This window comes from Lethenteron reissneri, chromosome 42 (genome assembly GCF_015708825.2).
Source record: "Lethenteron reissneri isolate LAM-NWPU_2019-01 chromosome 42, ASM1570882v1, whole genome shotgun sequence".
Lineage (NCBI taxonomy): Eukaryota > Metazoa > Chordata > Hyperoartia > Petromyzontiformes > Petromyzontidae > Lethenteron > Lethenteron reissneri.
The window spans coordinates 7,725,084-7,737,347 of record NC_083820.1 but is presented as its reverse complement, the minus strand read 5'-3'; the positions used below and the strand labels follow the sequence as shown (position 1 = coordinate 7,737,347).

Here is a 12,264-nt window from a genome sequence, read left to right as displayed (position 1 = left end):
GTACAAGGTGCTTAATTTTTTTTTTAACACTTCTGAGAATTGGCAACAAACCCAGGGGAAATGTGCCTCCTCCGGGCTCTGGAGACCACCTGGAGAAGATTCCAGGCCACGTGTTGACAACGATGGCGAACAGGTGGAGACTCCTTTGACTTTTTGAAGCTATTAACATGACATTTGTTATCATGTTACGGTGTATTATCCGCAATTTTTCCATGAAAATGATAGTCCTATATAAGTGTAAAAAAATTAATGTGAAGCTCCCTGGATATGGAGGTGTTATTGGCCATTTAATGAGTGTTCACGTGTGGGAGAAAACCGGAGCACCCTAATAAAAAAAACATGTGTGCGAGGGGGAAACACTCCATCTCGTCACACTGGTGGGGCTCCACGGTGGTGAGATGTTAACTACCTCGCCTGGTATACAGGAGGTCATAGGTTCGATCCTGACCCTGACGCCTGCTGTGTATTTGGAGTTTGCGTGTTCTCTCTCCCCGTGGTCGCATGGATTTTTCTTCGGTTCTTCCGGTTTTTCACTCCACATTTGAAATGAAAGTGCGTTTCGAGTGTTTGTCTGCTGTAAATGTGTACGTCACAAGCCGCTTCGTTGGGCTATCATTTGTGGCGTGGTCACTTCTGAAAAGATTAACCCGTAAAAATAAAGTTTTTCACTATAAATCCTTTATATGCGTGGCATCGGTTTTATTTTATTATTAATTTCTGTTTTTCTTGAGTAAGAGTTTCATTTTTATCACATTGGTATTTTAAGTTAAATATGAAATTTTTTTCCTAAAAAGTGGAACATTTTGAAAAAAAAAATCACGAAAATAAATTGTCACGTACAACGAGTCAGTGTGCAAAATGTCAGCTCGATTGGATCACGGGAAGTGGGTTAAAAAACGACCGAAAGATTTGCACGGTCGTAAGCGCGCAAGCAAGCAAGCAAGTGAACTTAATATAAAGGATTTAAAAAGAGCTACATAGCTCAGTGGACCTCACCTGGTAAAACAAATTTCATATACATATTTAGTTTCATACATGTATGTCCCAAGATACGGGCACCTCCTCGACGCCAGTGGAAAGGAAGTTTCACAAGGTGTGTGCCGTTATCCACCAACCCCCGCTGCCTCCGCAGCGCTTAAGATCACAGGCCACGTGCAGCAGCATAGCCACCACCGCCCATATTTAAATGTTCTCTCATCTCGTAGCGAGTGACATCACGCCGAGAGCGAGGGCTGCATCTGCACGTGACGCTCTCAGGACACGGCCACGTTTTCCAACAAACAGCGACAGTGATCGGCAAGCGCCTACATTTGTGTGGTTTCTTCATGTCATTGTCCTCTCCCCCGAATTCAATCCCGACTGTGCATAGAAGTGGATGTCACAGAGCTACCTCGACATTGGGGCGATGTTTGCCGCACGGCAGTCAAGAGACGTGATTTTTTTTTACTCAAACCCGTCTTCTCCGTATCGTTCCTGGGCGAGCACGCACAGCAAAGCGAAATAAACGAATCAATACGTCTGCTGATTGTGCTGCCGTAGCGACTGCGGGTTGGCGGCCGTCTTGTTTTGCCATGACCTTGGCAGGAGCGTCTTCCCCCCCCCCCCGCCCTGCCCACGTATTCCAAACTGTAAAAAAAAAACTTCTAAAAAAAGAAACCCCGTAAACATCTCTTGATTTAAATCCAAATCATCCCAAGGGCTGTCGAGCGCGGAACTTTCATTTGAGGGGTAGGGGGGGAGAAAGCGGTTGTCAATGAAAGGCCGCTATTCAGCGAAGTTTTTTCATATTACATTACTGCCCCGTGGGGTGGGGGATAAATCAATAGAGCGCCATGAAGAATGGATTTACGTAATAACCAACGTGCCATGGAATTACGTGCAATGGCAGCGCGTGGAGGCTCCCAACACTGCCAGCCGAGGAAAGCAGAAATTCTCTCTCTGCCGTGGCAACCCGCGGAAACGGAATTTGGCCGGCCGAAACTTTTATCCCCGCGTCCGTACGTAAGCTACACACTACGCACGCGAGCACACGCGCAAAGATCCCTCGCCGTTTGGCCGAGCGGACAGTGGGGCAAAAATAATTGTTCGTGACGCACCGATATAGACCGCCACGACACACGAGCGGGTAAGTGTGACCAGCATAAAGCACGGCCGCGAACGTCTCCCCAGCGCAGACGTTCTACACACCCCACGAGGCACGACTTTTTCTGAGGACTGGTCAGGATGGGAATCCAACGCCAGCTCGCACGGATCATAGCAGCGCAGTGCACGAACCACTGCGCCACTGCTCGCAAGACAATCGCACACGCACAGTCGCGCACCTACGACCCAGCGCGTTGGAGGCAGGGATTAGTGGATCGCAAAGATGTGTTACATTTCCAAACCAACTGGTGATGGTGATACGTACAGCGAATGGATCCTTGACACCATGACACCTGGAAGGGTTGTGTACACTAAAGCCCGTAGGATTTTCTCCAGATATTTGGGTTTCCTCCCACACGTCAATCATTAGCGGAAATGACTACACATCCAACATGCAAGATCCTCCTTCTCAGAGACTCTTGGGGCTGACCATTTCTTTCCATGAGGCTCATCGTTCCCGAAGCTGTGAGATGTTCCTGGGCAAAGAGCGGGAATAATTGTCATCACAACAGGCAGTGTCTACGACTGGCTGAACAGCAGCAACAACACTGCACCTTCTTCTTGGTTCTTTCGGTAAAGTCACGTAGAAGGAAAATAATAAAATAATAAAAATAAAACATAATAAAATAATTCTCACGACGTTTCGGCCACAACGCAAGCAGCCGTCTTCAGGTGGAGAACAGGTCTGTCGAGAAGGCAGAGTCTGACCTGTTCTCCACCTGAAGACTGCTGCTTGCGTTGTGGCCGAAATGTCATGAGAATTATTTTATTATGTTTTATTTTTATTATTTTATTATTTTCCTTCTACGTGACTTTACCGAAAGAACCAAGAAGATGAATCCCTGCAGTCACAAAAGCTTTAAATCGAAACACTGCACCTGCCCAATAAACGTGCCAACTTTGGAACCATTGCAACCAAAGTTGGCCAAAAGTTCTCCCAATTTGCCACGTTTTACCGGGCACCTTCTGGCTCCAACTCTTTCCAAGTCCGGTTCTTTCTCGTGGCTCCTAGTGGCAGCAATCATCTCAAAATCCTGGGTGCACCCTCTCGAAACGATAACGGGTCCGTCGACGTGAATGCAAACAGGGAAAGAGTTCTTAATTATTCACTGACGCCGCTCCGAGTGATTTAAGTTTGTTTACAAGCGCGCAGCAGCATTGAGCCACAGAGGAAAACACACGGGATCCGCGTACGCACACTGACAGTGCGCGCTCGCGCGCGTGCACGTGAATGATGCACACGCGCTCACACAAAGATAAAGGTTCCCCGTATAGCCTTCCACGGACTGTTTGTGGCGGGTGCTGTTAGCGAGCACCTAGGAAGGTTTGGCATGGCACACGAGGGGGTGGGCAGAGGGGGGGGGGGCAGCAGCGGTACGTCCGACCACCTTTGTCTCTCCCCTGTGCTGATGCGTGTTCACAACGCAGCAAGTACAGCATGTGAAGCTGAGTCGACCCAGCGTGAGTCCCAGTTCAGATACATTCGCCACTGGTATTTTATCGTGAGCGGGTATCGAGTTTGAGGTCGCCAGGGTTCGTAGCGCAGAGCGCGAACCGCTACACCACCGCTCCCCAGCGGGGGGGGGGGGGGGTGCACACACAAAAAACAAAGATCCCCCGTGTAGCCTGTAACAGACTGATGGGGCAAGTGCTGTTAGCGAGCACCTATGAAGGCCGGCACGGCACACGAGGGGGTGGGTGGCCAAACGGCACGCCCGACCGCCTTTGTCTCCCCAGCGGCGATGTTTTTACACACCGCACCAGGTACTCGTTTGAGGCTGAGTCGACCTAGGAGAGGCCCAGGACCGGTTCAGATAATCGTCACCGGTGTTGGTCGTGAGCGTGAATCGAACTCGTTTCGCCGGGTTCATAGCGCTAACCGCTACACCACCGCTCCCCCCACACGCACCACCCGTACACTCAAACGCACGCGCGCAAACACATTTAGTTAGAAAGGCGCAAAAGTAAAAAAAAACACCACGCCTGTGAGTGGTTCTTGTAAAATGTACGCGCAGAACTGTAGCCTTGGCCATTTAAAAAAGAAAAGTATTACTCGTCTTTTTTTTTCTTCCAGTTTCCTAGCAACGTCGAAAGCAACGCCACTTTAATATAAATGACGGCGCGGGCGCTCGGGAGAGAAGGAGACGGGGAGAGGACGAGTGTATACACACACAAAGCCCCCATCCATGTACGTTGCTGCGTGCGTTCTGAATGTCCCCGGTGGGCTGGCTGGCTGGGCCAGGGAGGGCTTGGCAACGGATCCCGTCGGCCAGATCGCTGTTTACGGAAGCCAGAAGGAGGTGCACACACGCTGACCTCACTTCACCTCCCCGACACAAAGGCGACGGACATCCCCGGACCCGAATAGCCTCTGCAAACAGAGGGTCGGGGGGCAAGCGCTGCTGCTGCTGGTAGCGAGTAGCACCCATGAAGGCCGGCACCACATGTGCAAAAATAAAGATTCCCCCCCCCCCCCGTATAGCCTTAACAGACTGTTGGGGCAAGTGCTGTTAGGTCTCTGGACTGGCTGACTGAGATGACCACTGGTAGACGCACCACAAGCTGTACCCCCTATTGTGCCAGGCTAGGTGCAGGAGATCTCGGGGCAGTCAGCCGGTGCCATGGGTTGGCTGACTGAGATGACCGGTAGACGCACCACCAGCTGTACCCCCTACTGTGCCGGGCTAGGTGCAGGAGATCTCGGGGCAGAGTCAGCCGGTGCCATGGGTTGGCTGACTGAGATGACCGGTAGACACACCACCAGCTGTACCCCCTACTGTGCCAGGCTTGGTGGAGGAGATCTCGGGGCAGAGTCAGCCGGTGCCATGGGTTGGCTGACTGAAATGACCGGTAGATGCACCACCAGCTGTAACCTCCTACTGTGCCAGGCTAGGTGCAGGAGATCTCGGGGCAGAGTCAGCCGGTGCCATGGGTTGGCTGACTGAGATGACTGGTAGACGCACCACCAGCTGTACCCCCTACTGTGCCAGGCTAGGTGCAGGAGATCTCGGGGCAGAGTCAGCCGGTGCCATGGGTTGGCTGACTGAGATGACCGGTAGATGCACCACCAGCTGTACCCCACCCACCCCACTGTGCCAACTTGCTGCATTGCAGCAGCCCGGCGCTCCGCTCGTTGTTGTGAGCGTCGCTCCTCTGCCCTCCGTTGTTGCTGGAGGGCGACTGCCTCCAACTGCCCAGCAGCAGCGTCCTTCACGAGCCTCCTCCATACGCGCCTTCTCTGTGTTGGTTGTGTGTGTGTATGTGTGGAGCTGGCTCAGCTCCATCAACGCGTCCCAGCTGAAAGTTGCTGACAAAGGCACACTTTCCTTTCGCTCCAGCCGTCCAGGCAACTCCACTGGACGTCTTTCCTCCCCGATTGCATCTCATCACTGACCACGGCACACTCCTTGCCCACCCCCCACCGCCGCTCCTAGAGCCACGCACATTTCTGGGCCAGGTGTTGTTAGCGAGCGCCTATTAAGGCCGATGCGACACATGAATTGCACTTTTAAATCTGGATCGAAAAAAACGTAATTTCTTTGTAACTGCGTTTTTGGTGTTTAGTTTGTTGTCCTTAAACCCCCCGCCCCCCCCCACGGCCGCATCACCAATTAGCACGGTTGGCTACGTACGGTGCAAAAGAAGTTCAACATACATACGCATACATCCGAGGTGGCAGCATGGCCCAGAACAACGCTCGGATGCACGGACGAACAAACGCCTTCATCACCCCAGTGTTCATGTGTATGCACTGTACCAGATGCAGAAAAATGAATTTCTTTGTTAAAGGCTGTGTCAACCTATGGGTTGGTTTTTATATAATTTTTAAAAATAGTTTTTGCACCTCGCTAGAATGTGTTCTCTTTGTACAGTACGCGAGCTTCCTCCCACAAGAAACAAAACACGTATCGGAGGTAAGTCAACAAAACAATCCGCCAAAGATTGCAAGGCAGGATGCTCTTGGATGTTGCCTCGGCGAGGCTCTGGTGGGTTAATTAAGGACTTATTACACTATTAAACTAAACTATATATTTTTTTTATTTTACCGAATAAGGCCCACTGAGTGATATAGCTATTTTTTCAGGAGCGACCTGGCTATCACAAATGATAACTCAACGAAGTGGCTTATCACGTGGAAATGTATTGCAGCAAAAATACTCTAAACGCGTGTTTCTAAATGTGGAGGGAAAAACCAGAGGACCCAGAGAAAAATTCATGCGACCACGGGGAGAGAGACACGCAAACTCCAAATATACAGCACGCATCAGCGTCAGAATCGAACCCACGACCTCCTGCACACCAGGCGAGGTAGTTAACATCTCACCACCACAGCAGCGCCATATTACCATAAACAAACCAACATGATTCCGAGACTCCATTGGCCGCGGTGCACAATCAGGAATAAAACACATAGCCACCATTCGTCGTGAACACTGCCTCTCCTCATACAATACACACAAATAAAACATTTAATGTACAAACTTTGTCTAATTGCTTCTGAATGACCATACTTCACCACCGTTTCTGATATCACTCGCCACTGACGTGAGCCACGGCCGGGAATCGAACTAAGGTCCACTGGGCTAACGACACATTGCGCTAACCCACTACACCACCGCTCCTTCCCCGGCAACAGGGCTGATGTTTTGGGGGCATTAGGCCCTCATCCCGAGCGCAGAGAGAAGAGGAGAGAGACAATTGTTGAGTTTAAAAATGTGAGATGGAACTCTACACCGAATCATGCGATTATTATTATTGTTATTGTTCCGAGTGATGTTACAATTACGATCCTAACCATAAACAATTGCACCAATGTCCCCCAAACAAGAGTCGCCTATTTAAAGATTCCCAAAGGTCACAGCTGCCACATAAACAAAACACCTCAGGGACTGAGCCAGGACTTAAAAAAAATAAACTTCCGCTGGAAGAAGATGTGTAATCTTTTCACGTGTCACACACAAAGACAAAGAGCCCCCACTATAGCCTTAACAGACTGGAGGGGCAAGTGCTGTTAGCGAGCACCTATGAAGGCCCGCACGGTACGTAAGAAGGGGAAGGGGGGTGGCCAACACCACGCCCGGCCGCCTTTGTCTCCCGAGTGGCGATGTTTACACACCACACCGGATACTAATTTTAGGCTGAGTCGACCTACGGGAGGCCCAGGACCGGTTCAGATAATCGTCACTGTTGGTGTTGGCCGTGAGCGGGAATCGAACTCGGGTCGCCGGGTTCGGAGCGCAGCGTAGCGCTAACCGCTACACTACCGTTCCCCACACACACACAACACGAAAACACACACACGTATACAGAGACAAAGGTCACCCGTTGTAGCCTCAAGGACTGCTGGGGAAAGTATTTTATTCGCGAGCACGTGGTTAACGCCTGCACGGGGCACGGAGGCGTGGGCATGACCAACTCCCGTGCCCAGGCTGCCTTTGTTTCCCGTAGGGGTGACGATTTACACACGACACCAGGTATTAATTTCAGGCCGAGCCAACCTAAGGGGAAGCCAAGGACTGGTTCGGATGTCACTGTCCCATGGCCGGGGATTAAACTCGAGTCGCCAGGTTCGAAGCGCAGTGCGTGAACCACTGCGCCACCGCTCCCCGCACGCATAGTAAACAAAGATCACCCGTGTAGCCTTAACAGACTGTTGGTACAAGTGCTGTTAGCGACTAGCACCTATGAAGGCCGACACGGCAGACGAGGGGGTGGGTGGCCAGCACCTAGTAAACACGTGAGTCAACACGCACACGCACGCGTAACCGCGCACATAAACACGCGTAAAAAAACACGCACATTCAGCTCTCCGTGACCTCCGTGGCTGCCTGTGTGTGTGTGTCTTTGGGGATGAGATGGCCTAACCCTTGGGTCACAAGGATCAGGCAGTTACGGTCAAAGGTCAGTTTTTTGGAACGAGCCAAAATAGTGGCCGTAGTGGACATAGACTCGCACGGCGTTTCAATGGACTGCCGAGGAGGAGGAGGAGTGTTGTTCGTAGTCTGTGGTGTCGCGTTGTGAAGCCCCGGTAGTCCCTTTGACATGTCACCGTGCCTGCATCGCCGACGCGTACACACTGCCAGTGTAAGTAACAATTCACCTGGGCTCCCAAACTGCCAGCAATCCGATGAATTGTCGCGATTCGGAGGGGCATGATTCCATTCGGAATCTGACATTCAGTTTTTTTTTGGGAAATTTCACGAATTGGTAAACACGCCTCGGAGAAGCGGAGTTCTTTCCCCGAAGCTGGCTGGCGGATCTCGGTGTACAGAGATCTGAGCTGCCGCTTCACTGTGGCGAGCGCCCTGTCGATCTTGAAACGGTGGACATTGTCAGAATCAGAAAATTGGTTTATACCGGAGGGATCCGATGAGCTATCAATTTCTTTTTCACAGATGTTCGGTAGGGGTGGGTCAGAACGTTACGTTGTGCCGCGTCTACGCCTGTTTAATGTTGCCACCACGAGTGGCTGGCGGGGTTACATGGAACTCATGCCATAAAACAACAAACACGAACAGAAAACATCGTTGTGTTTTTTTTACTCTCGTGATTCGACCGTTTTGTATCGTGAGCTTCAGAAACGATGTTGACAAGTCCATGCATCTTCGCACCTCGACTAGAGGCTATTGCGAACGAGTGACTGAACACCTCTCGATGTTTTGGAAGGGCGAGAAAGATGATGTTTTTCGCATATATAAAATCCAAAAACGTACTCCCCCCCCCCTCCCCACAATTTGGGGGTGGCAAAAAAGGTATGCTTGGCAAGTGATGTCTGGGCACCCGTACCGAATTATAGACCAAACAACCCCCATGGCAACGGGTCGGCATCCAAAATAAAAGAAAAGCCATTTTTAAACATTTAAAATTCCATAAAAAAAGCCCACAATATTTCAAGAGTCGCAATGCACGTGAATATGAGACGGTGGGTCTTTGACAAATAACGGCCACGAAGCAGTTCTTGAAAGAGCTGCCGCATGCAGCTATTGAGCCGCAGGTTGCTGACCCCATGCCAGTGACCAACAGCGTGGTGATACCTTCATCCAACAGCGGGCAGAGAAAGGGCTACACATTAATCGTTCTTTTGCAACAAAGCAAAACCGTGTCCCTACTCAAATCAATGTGGGGTAATTCTCATCTCCTGTTTACTGCCGAGCCAGCGGTGGAAATTCCACGTTCTCATGGCGGGGACAGGGGCATTGCTTTCGACCCCCGAGATGAAATCGCAACTTAGCAACCGCGTGCTGAGCTGTGACCACCACACCGCCCCGGGCTTGGTGATCGTAACGGACACTCGCTTAACATACTCCGCAGCACGCTGCATAATATAGCCACCAAGGTGGTGGCCAATGAGACGACAGAAAAGCAGAAAAAAGGAGATGCGAGCGGCTCGGGTGTCAGCTGGACCGTGACGCCGCTCTTTTTTGCGGCGTGGATTTTCTCACGGTGGTAACGGGGCCGCATCAAATCCCAGCCGCTGCCAAAGCTCGCGGCGCCAACCTGGGCACGGTGATTGCGCGTAGGAGGGTGCTAAAGTGTGCGGGTGGGGAGTTTGTGGGCCGGTGGGCGGGTCGGTGTGTTGGGTAAGCGAGCGTGTGGGTGAGTGGTGGGATGTGTAATTGGCTGAGTAGCTGGATGGGTGAGTGGTTTAACGGGTGCTTGGGTAGATGGCTGAGAGGAGGGATGGGTGGATGCGTGAGTGTGGTTGAATATGTGGATAGTTGTAAGTGTGGATGATTGCGTGGGTGGGTCGATGAATGGGTCGATGGATGGGTGGGTGAGTGAGTGGATGGATGGGTGAGTGGATCAGTGGGTGGGCGGTTTGGGGCAGAGCGCTGTTTGGAGAATGAAAGAGTTTTTAAGGGAGGGGGGGTGTTGAGGTGGGCGTAGCGAGGTGACCGACGAGAGCTGACACAAAAGTTGTGTGCGCAGTAAATGAAAACGCCATCTGCTCCACTGGGCCGGGCCCGGCGCAGACACCGCCGTCGCAGCTGTGCCCGCCGCGATCCCACAGTCCTCGTAGTCTCACACACACACAGTCCCCGTAGTCACACACAAACACAGTCCAAGCAGGCCGCCTCCACTTCACGGCGCGTTCCATTCAGCGGCACTGTGCTCTCCCGCCTTGCCGGGAAAATGCTGCCACGGGCAGCCGCGTGCCAAGCGTCTGACAGAGGCTCGCACAAACTCACTCGGGAAGGTGGTGGTGGAGGGGGGGCGGGCCTCGAGATTTTGATCAGCGAAGAAAAGCAGCAGCACTGGTTTACTTTTCAGCACTTTGTATTTTTCTTTCGCTCGGTTGGAAACTTTCGGGAGCAATGCTCCTCGAGAGCATCGCCCGACCGCTGCACACGAAGAGAAGACGCGAGCTCGAACGCCGAATGAAAAAGGGTAAAAAATAAACTTAAAAGCCACTCAATTTTCCACCAGCCAAACATTGCAGTGCACCGGTAGCCTGCTGTGCAACCGCGTGCGGAATACGAGAGTGGCACTGAAGGTTCCCGTTGGCACGGCATGGGTAGCGGCGTGCGTTTCGCCACTGGGGAGCGGTGGCGGAGCGGTTAGCACGTTGTGCCACGAACCCCGCTGAACCCGAGTTCAATTCCCGCTCGCTGCCAACACCGGCGTCTATTATCCGAACCGGTTTTTTTGGCCTCCCCTAGGTCAACTCAGCTTCAAATTAGTACTTGCTGAAGGGGTATAAAACATCGCCACAAGGGAGACAAAGGCGGCCGGTTGTGGTGCTGGTCACCCACCCCCTCGTGTGTCATGCCGGCCTTCATAGGTGCTCGCTAACAGCGCTTGCCCCAACAGCCTGTCAACGCTGTACGGCAAATCTTTGTTTTGGCACTCGGCTAATCCAAAGCATAATTGTGGATGTACACGGTTCACAGAGTGAGCGCCCTTTGCCAAGTGAACAAAAAATAAGATATCAGCCAAACCGACTTAGCAGGGCCAAGTGACTCAGAGTGGCAATGTAACCTCGCGAGGTTGAATCCTGCGGCAGTAACGCGTGTGGCTGACTTGGCTATCGACCCCGGCAAGAGTTGGACAAAGAGAAAGGGCGTTCATCGTGTACGCTGTTGTGGAGCGACGTCTCCTCCTGCTGTTGCTTAAACGTCTGTGCAAGCCACACATAATCAGAGCTGTACTATCTACAGGGACTCCTCTACTTACGAACATTCGACTTGAGAACTTTCATAGATACGAACAAACCTCGTCCGAATGTCCAGTTACCTGTTCGGACCGAGAGTCGTAAGTTCAACTGCCATGCAATAGATGGCGGTGGTGGCATCTACATCTGCAGAATGTGAAGAACCAGTGGCATCTACATCTATAGAACATGAAGAACCAGTGGCATCTACATGTACAGGAGATTATACAACTTTTAAAACCATCATACCCCGTGTTTAGTGTACACGCCATACAATCTACAGGAGTAAAGTTGGACTTACGAACAAATCGACTTACAAACATAACTCTGGAACCAAACTCGTTTGTAAGCAGAGAAGTCCCTGTATGTATAACTTCTTTCGCACCGTACGTAACCAACCGTGCTAATCGGAGGTGCGCGGTGGTGGGGGGGGGGAGAGGCCAACAAACTAAACACAAAAAGCAATACGTTTTCAAGTCACAGTGTTTTATCTCAGGAGGTGAGGCCCATGGAGCTAAATAAGCTCTTCAACACGGAAGACCAGGGCCCAACACCGTCGGCAGTGGCGGTAGTTTGCCGGACTCTGCAGCTTACGCAGTTACATAGAGATCTACAGAGTTGCGTCGAGATGTATAGAGTTCCATAGAGACCCATTCAGTTATACGGAGATTCACAGAGTTACATTGAGACCCAGAGGCCACAGCCTCAGACCGTCAGCAGTGGCAGCAGTGACTGGACATTGCAGGGTGAGAATGTACAAACTAACAAGGGCAGACAACAGCAAATTAATTACACGAACCGTGCCAAAAACTTACTGCTAACAGGATAAACAATAAACAGTGGTAAGAGACAGTTGAACCACCACAGTTGTCTTCTGCGCTGTCGTAGCATAACTGCTCGGAAAATATCTGTAAACCGACAACCTACCTCTTTAAAATATAGCGAAGTGGGTCAAGGTCAACAGGTGATGA

The 12,264-nt window shown here is 51.3% G+C and overlaps 1 protein-coding gene across 21 annotated transcripts in view; it reads right to left on the bottom strand.

Annotated features, from left to right (window-relative positions):
* The window catches only part of LOC133352837 (microtubule-actin cross-linking factor 1-like), a 326,018-nt gene that overhangs the window by 106,994 nt on the left and 206,760 nt on the right, over nt 1-12,264 (bottom strand). The gene's annotated exons all lie outside the window — the stretch shown is intronic.